Raw genomic sequence first — 15,253 nt, 5'->3', positions numbered from 1 at the left:
CAAATATATATATATATATATATATATTTATATATACACATTGATATTTGAGTCTATTTCATTGCATTATAGCTGGGACTAAGGTTTGTCTTGGGGATACGTTTACCTGACATCAGGTAAACGTAAGTCTAGGGTCTTCTTGTTCAATCAATTTCACTTCATTTGAGGAATGATCATATCGAGTTAAGAGAAAACCTCATTAACTTTTCCATTCCGAAGTTACTAGAAAAAAAATCGTTCATTAAAAGGGTAGAAGTTCCCCTTAAAAGTGGAGGTAAATTCCGAAGGGTATATAACAGAATTACGTACATGGTATATATGTTGATCCCAACTTTACACTTCGATTTTGACCAAATGCGGCTATATATTGTTCCGAAACTTAAAAGTTCTTCTAATTACACTGAAATCTTTGCGTTTGTACGTGTTCTTCCATTAATTTGGGATATTTAAGAAAATAAGAGTTTCTATTTTAACTGGCAAATTTACACGTAACGAAACAACGCCCCCCATTCATAGCAGTTCTTTCTGTGTTCGGTGACAGGGCAGTCGATCGGATCGTATCGTTGCTATCACAATAGCCTACATTCAACGTTACTGTATGTGGGCCTAGCCAGGTAGTCTACAAAGGAAAGTGCCGCGGGTTACCGTTAACGTTGCCCATTTGAAGTTGGCTTTGAAAAGTTAGTGGAGTATTCGCATTGTTAGTAAATTCCTTAAAAGAGTTCCGGACATATTAATAACGTTTAGAGTAAATACCTTCATACTGAACACAAATAAAGTTTGACCATGGTTAGACTTAATTTAAGTTATATATAGTAGACTAGGCCTAACGTTAGTCCTAAATTAGGCCTACTAGTATTACAGATACTAGTAATATAAAATGTGATAAATCAATTAATGTTTATACTTAACAGACTGACCAACCTACAAATTTTGCATTTTCGACAAATGCTTCAAATTACAGGTCTGAAAGAACTTGCATTCTTACAATGCAATTTAAATCCATTTAACAAAATGTAAAGCTTTGGGTATGTCTCAATCTCTCTGCCATAAAATAAGGCCTTCAGAAAGTTACAACTCCACAACAAGAGATACACAAGCAAACGGAACACTACAGTAAAAGAAAGGGCCTGATAGATTCCATATTTCATAAACGAGTTACAAAAGTTAAAAATGTGGAAAGATTTGCTGTCTCTGTTCAATATTCATGCCCACAATATATATCGTCTGTACAGTACTGTACATGTTAGTGTGCATCACTTAGCCACGTGCTTAGTAGTGGTGTGTCATTGGTTCTGCTTCAGAGAACTAAGTCACACAGATCCTCAGTGTAGCAGTGTACAGCAATTTTTTGTAACATGAGTTTAGTTTCCCTGTACCTACTGTATGGGGTGAATCACGGCCTAAGGTAAACAATTGAGTATGCATATCAGATTAAGAAGGCAATCGTGGCTAATTAATTTAGGCATTTTGATATTAACATTGTGATGGGGGTGTTTTTGGTAACATGAGTTAAGTTTCCCTGCACCTACTGTATGGGGTGAATCACGGCTAAAGGTAAACAATTGAGTATGCATATGAGATTAAGAAGGCAATCGTGGCTAATTAATTTAGGCATTTTGATATTAACATTATGATGGGGGTAGTGTTAATAATGTTGAAGTGATAGCTTGATCATAAGTTTTCCTCAAAGTCCCACAATGCCGTTACAGGGTGACCTACGGTCACTAGAGCACTTAGGAGTTTCTGTGAAAAGAGCAAATTCCTTGTCCAAAATTTCTAGGTTTGATCCAGTTTTACCGAGTCTCATAACAAAATAAACACAGGTCAATAGAAAGATACAAGTGTTAAAATTCAATGTACAGGTAACATTATTTGATCGAATAAGAGGATGTCGAAAACCACCAGCTATGCATTATAAGGAACTAAACAGTACCTCATTAAACCTTGAATTGGGTTCACACTTGCTCACACTAATGAGTTATGAAATTGTTCCAATGTTATCAGTTTCTTCATCTTTAAAAGCTATTAATTAGGTTTATCAATGGTCTCACATATTAGTACAATCACAGAAGTTAAATTTCAATCAGGTTTTAATGCCAAGGGAATCCAGACCAATTTCATAAAAAAAATCATGGCTCCTATAAAGATAATTTATGATAAAAACCAGCATACATATGTGCAACAAAAGTAGTTTCATATTGGGTATCATGTCCAAATAGAAAGCTGTTAATTTATTGTATTCAGTTTTCATACTTTTAAAATGACCATCTGTTTGCAGTAATTTGGTGTAGTCGGTAACATGAAAATGCACAAGACTAATGTTCAACAGGCACTAGATAGTTCTCATGTCCATAGCACAAACCAGGGAGTTGTTCCATAACAACTCCCTGCACAAACAGGCTATTATGATCAGAAATGTTATGGAACAATAACATCTCCCATGCATGATGTTAGCACTGTGCTGTGGGACAAAATACTTAAATGCATACATGCGGTAACATGTTGCTATGATCCGATACTAGCTGGTTGGGTGTATAAATAGATCACCATTATGCAAACTGCACTGCACATGTTTTCTATTATGTAATAAGTTTTATTTTATGAATTTGTCAATCTGACGTATAGGCTACTGTATATGTGTAGGCTGCATGTACAACTTATTGTATCTTAATAATATACAGCAAAAACACTATTGAGAACTGTGAAAAACTTTATGTGTAGTCTTTGAAAACCAAATGTACTGTAAACCTGGCAGGCTTGAATGAATTGTAGGTAGGATTGTGAAGCAAAGACTTGAGGTGTTAACACACCATCACATTTTAACCTTGATTATGATGTGTTTATTTGCACCTTTTGCAACAATGTCAATATCAAAATGTGAGGCTTTGAAAAATATTTACATGGAATGTACTTCAGTGAAACTTTGACATATGATTGATATGTTGTTTTGGTTTGTTGTAGGTTAACAAGAGCTGATGGAATTTCTCCACAAGAGAAGGAAGTACTGTCATCAATAAGATCTGCAGACAGAGAATATTTTTACTGAAGATCAAAATTTTCAATGAAAGGAAAGGCTTTCAATTAAAATTGGACAAACAGCTTCTGTAGATACAATGAGGACTAGATTTATATGTCATTGCTTGGAGCCAGGTACGGTGCATTCTATGAGTTTGATTTTTTCTTTTTAGTTTCTGGACAGGTATATGACATGCATACAAATTAAAATTTGTTAATGAATTTCTTCCTTCACAGCATCATAAAATACATTATTAATAATCCATTTATCCAAATTCTTATGTTGCTGTATTTGAGAATAATTTTCGTTAGTAAAACTAAGATATTAATCATATTCATTGCATTTACTATTATTCATGTAACTCCCTTACTTCACTGTATCAAATAAAACATTGTTTCACCAATCCATTATTCCAGTTGTAAAACTGCTGGAAGGGGAGACACCGAGGTCCTTCAATACTTCAGTTACCCAATAAATGCTCACTAGATGCCCAATAATGCGTCCCACAATGGGGATGTTGGGTCTCGAAACCTTAAGTCTAGTGGACCCTCAATGCATCCTCCCCCCAACCCCCCTGTTGGTACTGCATGTGGTATACTTTTGTTAGTGAATTAATAGTTTCATCCTAGTCATTACATTGAGGGATGCTTTTTATTAAACTCCCTTACTTCACTGTAGCGTATTGGTAATCAACTGGTCTAGTTGTAATGTTGCTAGTACTGTATTTGGGAATCCTTTTGTTAGTGAAACTAAGAGTTTCATCCTAGTCATTACATTGAGGGATGCTCTTTATTAAACTCCCTTACTTCACTGTAGCGTATTGGTAATCAACTGTTTTAGTTGTAATGTTGCTAGTACTGTATTTGAGAATCCTTTTGTTAGTGAAACGAAGAGTTTAATGCTATCCATTACATTTAGGAGTACTCTCTAAGTCTCTACCTTCACAACATCATATAATAAATTATTAACAATCCATTATCTCTTTATATTTATGGCAGAGCTCTAGTCAAGTCCAATTAGCCAGAGTCCGATCCAAGTCCGAGTCCACTTGGTCTGAGCCAAATCCAAGACCCCTCAAGTCCGAACCGACTCCAGAAAGCAAAGATCACCTTTGGTAAAAATTCTTGAACTGTTATGATAATTATGCACCCAGGAGGAAATTTACCTCATCCTATAATTTTGTCGGACCAGATAAGTGGCAGTCAGCTCTTCCTGGTTCATAAATGTTATAAAACTGCTGGGAGGGGAGACACCAAGGTCCTTCAATACTTCAGTTACCCAATAAATGCTAACTAGACGCTCAATAATGCTTCCCACAATGGGGGTGTTGGGTCAAGCAAACCGTAAGTCTAGTGGACCCTCAATATAATGGGCATCCCTCTTGTTGGTACTACATGTGGTATCCTTTTGTTAGTGAAACTAAGAGTTTCATTCTAGTCATTACATTGAGGGATGCTCTTTATTAAACTCCTTTCTTCACAGCATCGTATTGGTGATCCATTATTCCAGCTGTAATGTTGCTAGTACTGTATTTGAGAATCCTTTTGTTAGTGAAACGAAAAGTTTAATGCTGTCCATTACATTTAGGAGTTAACTCTCTAAGTCTCTACCGTCTTAACATTATATAATAAATTATTAACAATCCATTATCTCTTTATATTTATGGCAGAGCTGTAGTCGAGTCCAATTAGCCAGAGTCTGAGCCAAGTCCGAGCCCACTTGGTCTAAGCCAAATCCAAGACCCCTCAAGTCCGAGCCGACTCCAGATATTCAAATATGATCACCTTTGGTAAAAATTCTTGAATTGTTATGATAATTATGCACCCAGGAGGAAATTTACCTCATGCTATCATTTTTTCGGACCAGATAAGTGGCAGCAAGCTCTTCCTGGTTCACAAATGTTCAGACCGGGCGCTCAACTTTCAAACCATGCAGGGAGAGGCAAAATCATATTCAAAACACGACCACCGCCAGGTTAAAACTGGCTTGTTAGAACCCTGCTCTACTAAAAGTGATATTCTAGTTACATTTAGGATTGCTCATTAATATTTTCAAATCATCATCATTTCCATGATTGCTTCTTTTTCTGATGTCATCATCATTTGTGAATTAGTGCTATTGTTGCCATGTTACATTTGCCAGTATCAATTTTGCTAATTGTTCTCTCAAAATTGCAAGTAGAAGGAAGAAATGTTAGCAAATAGTTAATATATCATATGTTCTTGGTCTCTAAATTGTTTATGCTGAGGTCGGTATGAACAGAAGTGTTTATAATAGTTTTTCTTTCTGTTAAAGTATTTTCTGAATCATTTCATTAATTGTACATTTATACTGGAATTTTCAGTAGGTGTTGGTGTCATTGAGGGTCAAAGTCTACTCAAGGTCAGAAGAGTAACATAGAGCATCTAACTCAACCAGGAAAAGTTGGTAGTTATATGCAGTGCATATAGGTTTCTGACATTGAGTACTATTCTATAAATGTGTTCAGTATAGCAGAGGCCCATGTGATATAACTAGATATCTGAAACTGAAAGCCCTGTTAATATGATAATTCAATATTGGAATGATGAATGGAAGTTTGTATGCAGGTGTATCATGTGCTGAGTTGACGCTAATGCGTTTAGCCAAGTCAAAGGATATTTGAGGCCAATATAGGTAAAATCTGAAAACCTTCATGATCCCATACTATCTAGTATCTGACTAGTAGCTGCTTTAATGGCTGAATCTTAGGGCAATTAATTTATTTATCAGAACAAGTTATGTACCTCAAAAGACTTCTTAAGCTCTTTTGAGCCCAATTCAATATTGCAGTGTATTAACTTCATCATTCTTTTAACAAATTTACTCCAAATTGCTAGTTTCATGTTCTGGCATATGAACTTTTGTCATATCATGTTGCATGAGTGCTGTAACTGGTTTACAAGCTTGCAAAAGTCTTTAAAGGAGGATAGAATGTTGGGATAAATAGTTCAAAATAATATTAACAAAATTGTACCATATTTTGCTTTTCTTTTTTCCCCATATGTTGCCACTGCTTGAATAAGACTAGTTGATAGGACTTTTTATGAGCTCCACCTTTGACAACAAGGTACAGTAGATTTCAACTGTATCTTGTTGGCAACATCCTAGGAAAGTTTCAATAAACACAGACGTTTTTATAAAATGTGGAATCTGATGAACATTCCAATACTGCGAGTCTTTATTGCACATTTCAGCAGGAGGCAATGACCAATTCTGCTATCGTTACATAGTGTAGGTCCTTCATAAAATGCCACTTAAAGAACTGTATTGCTTTCTTGGGAAGGTGAATTTTATTGTCAAATACAACATCTGTCAAATATTTAGTTTCCCTACCCGTCCAACTCCCCCCACTCCATCCATTTATCCCGAGTAGTTTTCAGGAAATGGAACAGAACATTTTTGTGGGAAACAAGGTTAGATAATGTTGTTTGAGGTATTGAGCATTTATCTGTATTTCCCTTTTGAATCTAGATAGGAGGAAGTAGCAAACAATGCAAGGAAAACATGAAGTTCAAGTGTATGCCTTAATTGCTTTTACCCAAAACATTGCTATATTCATTGATAAATATAATACACTTCAAATTCAGTACCGTTATACAAAATGCAAAAGAGGTATGATATTGATGTACTTTCTGAATTTAGACCATTGCAGGTGAACAAGTTTAACATTGGTTTTTAATTTGACTGTATGTAGAAAACACCGGTTACATAATGAACCTCAGATACAATGTCGTGTAAATACATATTACTGCTAGGAGCTGTTTAACAAACAGTAAAAGAAAAATTTATTACTTTACTATCAAGAGATTTGCAGAACTCCACTCCTCAACAATATTTACAGTGGTGCAGATTTCAAAGCAACTGCCTATCTCTTTCAGAAATTTCGAAGTGCTTTCATTTCTGGCATTTGCATATGTTCAAAAGAAAAATGACAAATTAAAAGATGTGGTCTTTTCAACATGTTACCACATTTCCCCTTCTCCCCCATCAAAAAAATATTGCATGTACAGCAGTAACCCTTTTTGTACATGTGCAATATATGGGGCAGAGCCTTATTTATGATTTGACCAAGTCCTTTATCCATTTGAATAGCGCAAGTTATGTCAGTGGTATTCACATCAATGCTTTATAGAAAATGTGTCTCATGGTAAATTTTCTAGCTGATAGCATGGATGTGAATGAGCTGAAGTTGTAGAAGTTGCTTTGTTTATATATTTTTGAAAGTAACATGAAATTTCATATTGATTTTTAATGGAAATATTTGCATTTATCAGTAATAAACTTGAAGAAGACAATGATTTCTGGTATAGTGTCTTATCTCTGCCTCTTATGTTAAAATTGTGCTCATTGGTTGGTCCTTGTACTTCGAACATATTGCTGCTTAACTCAGCAAACCCATATTCGATCTAAAGATGCTAATTCAGACAGCTCACTGTTATGACTTACCTGGTGAGAAATAGGGTTTTCCTTTGATGCAAAATTCCAGTTATCGCTATTGTTGACAAACATGACTAGCTTTGGTTGAATTTGAATTTCATTCATTGCACTAAACTTTCGCTGTAGGTTAGGGTAACATAGATGTACAGGTTTGGGAGATTTGTTTAACCCATCTCCCTGTCGTTTGATATGAGATTAATGTGGCACCTCATTGCCAACTGTGTAAATTTGAATATACTTACTGAATGTTCTAGCAAGTTCTCGACCAATATTGATAAATTTGCATCTGGATGAATTTGCACTGGATGAATTTGAATCATGCCAACTATGTAAGGAGCCATTTCTTTAAACCTTGCAAGACTGGTCTATAGAGTTTCAGCTAATTTAATACAAAGCCTTGTAGAATCCGGGATGTGTTATCTAGAGATGGATATACAACGAATAAAGCTAAGAATTTAAGCCGATCGATGAAGAATTCAAATACTGTGTAATGCTATCCTACTTCAAAGGTTTGGTCGAACGGTTTCCTAGTAAAATTACTGGTCCTTTCAGATCTGCAACTTCATCTTGATTACTTTTTTTTGGTCACAAAGTAGCTTGAAACAATTGGAAGTTGGAGACAGTACTTTGAAGATATTTGCTTCGGCACCATGTACCCAGTAGTGTAGCCACGGGGAGGGGGGGGGGGGCGACAGCCCCATGAAAGCTTGTCGCCCTTAAGTCGCCCTCCCACTGGGATTTTGGGTGTCGAAAAAATTACATGTGCGAAAAATATAACATTCAGTGGTCTGCATGGTATCGAATCTCCATGATGACCACTCACGAACGACCCTTCGACCGCGGACCGGCAGTAGGCTATAGTTGCTGAAAAACCTGGCGTGACATAGCCCGTAGGCCGAGATATGTCATGATATTTGAAAGCAACTTACCAGATTGTTTTTTTTCTTTTATTTCTCTACACTCTTTGATGACCATATCAAGACATGGGGATCTCAAAATAAAGGATGTTGTGAAACTTTAGAGCAGCTTACAAGGTCTGGGAAGTTTCATTTCCAACGATCTAGGAGGTCTTTATAGCTGAAAATTTCCAGTACGCTGAGCGCCAACCCATGGTGGCACTCCACTCAAGTAGTAACAAGACGCCCTCCCAGGAATTGGTCAAGCCCCCCCCCCCCAAGCGCCCATCCCCTTCACTGAAAAAATCCTGGCTACGTCACTGCATGTAACACAGGTTTATCTGATATCAAAGTGAAAGCGGCTTTCCACAAGAATAAAGAAAGCATATCTACATTTTTGTGTAACACCTACACAACTCAATCTCCACGCAAACAAGACTACCTACGTACAGTTTCATTGAGGATTCCAATAATTCCTGCAATTTCCTACCAATAACATATGTAAAGTCACTCCTGTTATCGTGGCGGAGCTAGGGGTATTGGTTAGAGGGGGTGAGAATGGTCTGTATGGGCGCTTTCGACTTTATCTAAGCGGAGCTCCACCACAGGTTGGCGTAGAGCGTACAAAAATATTTTGAGTAAAGATACTCCCTATATGGCGGGAAATGACCCTTTCCGGGGCTTGCTAATTTGCAGATAAACGAAGAATAAATAGGTGTCATCGCCAACAAAATGTGACAAATGTCAATAGGTGATGAGAGCGCCATAAAAAAAGTCAACAATCGCGAATAAGTAAAAAAGTGATAAATAGCTGAACAGGGCGCCAGCAGTCCATTTGAGTTAGGGGGGGGGGCATCCGCCCCTGACTGTATTGACGCTCCGCCACGTTGGGAGCTCAGTGTAGGAAGAGAAGGGGGGGGGGGAGAGGGGCTGTATTTTTTAACGGTTCGGGTGAGCGTCTGCAATGATTCGTAATGACATGTTATCGCAAGCGTTCAACATGCTCAAATAAAAAGATTGAATGAGGAGGAATTCATATCACTTTTACACATTTTTTGAAACAAATTGAGCGAATTGATCGCTAGTAATCTTGAAATTGGTTTTATCACGGTCGTTGTCATGTTTCTCATATGTACCTTTCTCATATAAAAGAATTCTGTACGCAATGTTATCAGAAATACTTTTAAAATGACACCAAAAGAGACTAAAATTTTTTTTTCGAATTTGATAATAATATTGTCTTTTAAGAGAAACCGTAGATACGTTGCTCGGTTGGGTTTACTGCAATAGTGGCAAATGGAGACCAATATCCGCACTTAGTGGACCTAATGTTATAGTCGTGCATTGACCTTGAACAATGGGGCCTACCGTGAAAACGTACGGTAAATTTATCCTTTTATATCTTAGCGAGACAATTCCACTGGATACAATAATTCGACTCAAAAGTCCTTAGATTTGGTCATCATAACAATCACAATAAAAGATATGTATGTAAAGCACATTAAAGATATGATGGAAACTCAAATGTGGACCAAAAAACGATGTCCATGTGGATGCCGTTAGGTGACATTTACATAATTTGTGTGCAGTAGGTTCTGTAGCTCTTTTGTGGAAGAACTTTGTAAAAGGCTTAAAGTTGGTAGTTCATCCATGCTTTAGATTAATGAGAGACATAGATCATCACGTTTTATGAGGAGGGAGGCTATTTAAAAGAAAAAAATCTGGGTAATTGGTACTGTAACTCTTATCTTGGAGAAAGCTTGGAATATGCGGATAAGGAAGAAAGTTTCGAGTTCCTCTCATGCATTAGATAAATGAAGGACCTAGATCATCACGCTTTGCGAGGATATCTCATATATTAAGTGTAAGAGAAGCGGTGATTGTGAGGAAGGGAAGGGGAGAATGGGGGGTAAATTTTGTTACCAGGGGGACCTAATAATTTGTCCTAAATGAGATTTAAAAAAAATCATTAATGTAAGTAAATTTCATTACTGCCTGCTCTCGCTGAGGCTTTTAACCCTATAAAGCGGAGTGTGTGAGGTGAAGAAGGGTAGGGCAGGATGGGGAGGGATAAATGACGATGTAACCAGGGGGCTGATAATTCGTTCAATTAGAGATTTGAAAATATATATATATGTAAGTTTATATCATTACTGCCTGCTCTCACTGATTTCTTTCAACCCTAAGTTACGCTTATCGGAAGATAAAAAAAAAAAACGCCGATAATACGATGCTTTAAAAAGAAGAAGTTCTATGTATTACTTAAAACTGTGTAACTTTCACTAATCTATTTGGAACAAAATATGTATGTTTTTAAGTTGAAGGACTCAGTAAGGATCACTTAAGACAAACAAAGATCGTTGCGTGCTGCGTGTAACGATGAAGTTTCCTACATTGGGATGGAAGAGTATCAGGGAGTGTAGGATTAAAGTCAAATGACGGTTTAACTGAGAAATTTAAAAAAAAAATCATTATTGCTTGCTATTTGCTGATTTAACATTAGAATAAGTGTCTCTAATCATTAGATATTTCTGTAACATACGAGGTTCGGTTGGGGAATGGGGGGCACACTAGACGGATTGACGGGGAAGAAGATTGAGAGCCAGTGGCGTAGCTAGGGGTATTGGTCAGAGGGGCGAGAATGGGCGCTTTCGAATTTATCTAAGCGGAGCGCCACCACAGGTTGGCGAAGAGCGTACAGAAATCTTTTGAGTAAAGATACTCCCTACACTTTTAAAAATACCTAGTCATTTCTAACTAGAATCTAGTCAAATTTGACCAGATTACCATGTAAAATATGACTTTATGAGATCCTCGTCATTTTGACTAGAGACATCTGGTCATTTTAAGTGACTAGAAAAACTTGTTCTAAATTGACCAGAAACATCTCATCATTTTGACTACATACTAATCAAAATTGACCAGATCATTGCCTTCTTAAATAGGCCTTCGAGGCCGGTGTTTTTTTTACTTGACTCTAAAAAAAAGTCAGGGGCAGACCTATAAAATAGGGTAAATTTATATATAAGGAAAGCAAGACCCATCAATGCAGACATTCTAAATGCCATTGGAATTTAAAATTAAATACTTTCTGTATCCAGAATTAATGTTGAATGAAGTTCATAAAACGTACAAGCACATTTTGTGGCTCAATTTTCAGTTGGGCGCATGATTCCAGTCACCTATGGTAAGATATACACAGCGTTCAAAGACTCTATCATTACATTTACTGTGATAGTTAGTATATGTTTTTGGTTTTTCTCTCAAGGTTTAATGGCCTGCTGCAAAATTCCATATCAAGCCGTCCTGGTAAGGTCGGGGGGGGGGGGCAAAAAAATGCTACGACATGATGGGTTATGTACACATACAACAAATTTCACATTTCGAGTCTGAAATCATTTTTTCTAAACCATTTAAAATTTATTAAGCTTCTGCTGGATCTTGGTCAGTCTGAATAATATTTGTAAATTTTGAAATACTTTTCCATTAATATAATATTTCTTAATATTATTTCAAACATATTTAACTAAATTGAAATTATTGCACAAATCACATAAACCTCCAAAATATTAGGCGATTCCAAGCTTGTCAAAACCAAGTGAAGTTTCTGAGGTATGATGGCCTGTAAAGTATTTGGTCTTGGGTATCATTAAAAGAAGAAAAAGAGCTCAACCAGCTCCTCTATTAGAATTATATTTTGGTTTTGTAAGGTCTTTACAAAAAAATATATTTGGAGCAAACTCAGTCATACAAATTTCATGCTGGCCCACAAAAACCAAATAATATAAGGTAAGCATTCCAACATTAATGCTTTCAGTCAATACTATAAACATGAACCTTAAGCACCCTCTTTTTACATCTCATTTGAAGTTTCCGCACTGCATGATACAGAATTCTTCAGGGCCAAGACACTTGGTGTTAACCTTAGCCTCCCTTTCCCTTCGCCCAGCCTGTAAATGTTCTTTTGAATGAAATCCCACACGTTATTAGACACCCAAGGGTAGTTAAGGTCCAATACATAAAACACTTTGAAACATAGATCAACTGCCTTGATAAGAGAACTAGCTGGTACTGCCATCCTTTCTACTATTAAAAACTGTTGTTCTGGATTCCTTCTGTTCTCTCCAATGATTAGAATAAATGGTTGTGTTTGGCTAACCTTAGCCAGGAATTCTGGCAAGTTGGTTCCAATCTGCAGTGATGAAATAGTGAAAACAATAAACAAGATATGCAGTGATAGTTGTGAATATTTCTCACATGCAAAGCAAAGGGTAAAGGCAAGAAAATCTGATCCCATTTTTAAAACTCATATTACTTTGAAACTGAAATGTAAGTCCATCAATAGATATCCTATACTGTAGATACTTCAAGTCACCCTTTTTTCAGCTCAGGTATGCTTGATGTATTTTCAAATCTATACCAACTGAAACTTGTATTTAATAAAAAAAAAATCTTTTGTAATTATAGCAAGAAAACAAGTTTTGACAATTTGATTTTCAAACTTAGTCACAACTATATGTTTTATTCAGACTTGATTGTCCAAATACCTGTGGACTTTGCAAGTTCATGAAAACCTTTCCTTCTTCATACAATATCCATGGAAATTTATCTTAACACAAAGTCCATCATAAAGCATATTCCGACCAACTTGACCAGGTTTCAGCTTGGGGGGAGTTTTGGACACACACATTCACACAAATCACACATCAAACTTTTCTTCCCTTAACTTGGAATTGTAGTTCTGATTAGTTACTGTCACCCCTAGTACATCTTTCAACGCACAAGTTCATGCAGTATTTGTTCCAGTTCTAAGAAAATGGGATAAGTGATTTAATGTAGTTACCTGTTCACATTGCGCGAAAGACTGCATTGAATCTGCCAAAGTTGCTTTCAGCTTCTTCTACTTCTTTCCGACTCCATCACAATTAGTTCCCACGGGAAACAGAAGTGGAAGTACCTGCAATGCCACTGAAAGCTTCTCCTCGTCTGGAATTTGCAAAACAAAGTACATACAACTGTAGTTAGCTTCAAACATGCAACGTTAAATGTTATCAACTGTTTAAACTAACTCAAATTGCAGTTTTAATTCAAAGCACGAGCTACACATAGAGTGCCTACAAATAGTGCAGCGCATGAAGCACTTTCACATTGCACTGACACACCTAGCTTCGTGCAAAACTTGGGGGAGGGTGTTAAAAGCTTAAGAAAAACCACAATGTGGTCAGCAAATAGCTGAAATAGATTCTAGCTCATGAAATGCATAACTCTGATTGACTGCAAAAAGTTTAGGTGGCCTGCTGTATCGTTGCTAGTAATATTTGAAGGTGCGTCAATTACGAGGGTGCGTCAATTATGAAGCCTTTACTATACTAGTAATAATATTAATAATAAATTACACTTATATCGCGTTTAATACAGTACAGCGTTTCAAAGCGCTTACTAGTAGTAGTACTAGGCCTACTCAGTACTAGTACTCAGTACAACTATGCCTAGGCTAGTACTACTACGTACTAGTACTACAGACAACTGTACTAGCCTATATGGACACAAATTGACAGAGAAGAGTTATTTGACACAAAATCGTGACAGTTTATTAGCCATACATCCCAGAAACGACCTTCGATGGCATAAGGTAAAAGAGCCGTGAGGTTACAATTAAATCCGTGGCTTCAATTCACGAAATTTTGGAGCACCCTACAACTTACTAGGCCTAGCTATAACTATAAGTTATAACTTAGGCCGGGCCGGACAGCGTAGGCACTTAGTGTTTTAGTAAACCAAACGACATTAGCCTCAACACACCCTGGAACAAAATGCACACAACTTTGAACTGATGTTACCTAGTAGTAGTAACGTTAAGCCTAGTCTACATGACTTCAACGGGTGTACGTTATATCGGCTATCCTCATTGCATGAACGAACGGACGTTGACAGAATGTTGCCTTTGCATGAACGAACGGACGTTTACAGAATGTTGCCTTTGCAGGATACTAAGCACATTTTATAGCATATTGTAGCACTCACGGTTAAATGCGTCGATGTATTTTGTTAACCCCAATTTTGTAAGTGTTTTTTTAAACAAAATGGTCCTCGTTTTTGTCTATCTTAGTGTAGTAGTCTAGAGCAGTGGTTGCGCGCCGCAAAGAATGTCAAAGACAAACGTCTGAATTCCACAGGCAATGCGCAAACTCAGCTGTAACTATGGATACCTTGTTACTTGTTAGCTGATATGATACGAAACTGGTTAAATTAACTAGATCAGAGTGACCGTAACGAGAATATCTAATCAAGCCGACCCTTTTCTAGTTAAAACTATTTTGACTAGACTTTCTGGTCGGAAATATGACTAGGTCGTTTTAAGAGTGTATATCGCCGGAAATGACCCTTTAGGGATAGGTGTCATCATCAAATGTGACAAATGTCAATAGGTAGATAAGAGCGCAATAAAAAAGTAAATTATCGCGAATAACTGCTACAGTATCTAGTCATGATATAGGGCAAAGTACAGTAACATTATTGTCCAGCCCAATCTAAGGCTATATATGATACATACATGCACAGGCTAAGAAGTTAAGCTGACCTACTTGAAATCTAATATCTTTGGCAGTTGGTATTATTTGTAGCTCAAACTACAGACCAGTTTACCCTTGACCCAATGCTAAGGTAGTGTTGGGACTTGGACTATGGCCCTAGGCTACAGCCGAACGTAGGCTAGGTCTTACAAGTTTTAGGCTAGAAGTTAGTCTAGACTATAGTATTGGAATATGGGTATGAACAAATTACGTGAAGCTGTATGCATGTTATAATATCAACGTTATTAATATCACCAAACTTTATTGACTAATCTCATGGACCTTACCTGAAGTTGTTGGTGAGACGT

At 36.8% G+C, this 15,253-nt stretch overlaps 1 protein-coding gene across 3 annotated transcripts in view; it reads left to right on the top strand.

Moving 5' to 3' along the window:
* The window catches only part of LOC139982710 (uncharacterized), a 239,831-nt gene that overhangs the window by 50,692 nt on the left and 173,886 nt on the right, over window positions 1-15,253 (top strand). The window lies entirely within an intron of this gene.

The sequence above is a fragment of the Apostichopus japonicus genome, chromosome 16 (genome assembly GCF_037975245.1).
Source record: "Apostichopus japonicus isolate 1M-3 chromosome 16, ASM3797524v1, whole genome shotgun sequence".
NCBI lineage: Eukaryota > Metazoa > Echinodermata > Holothuroidea > Aspidochirotida > Stichopodidae > Apostichopus > Apostichopus japonicus.
This window is presented reverse-complemented; position numbering and strand designations above follow the sequence as displayed.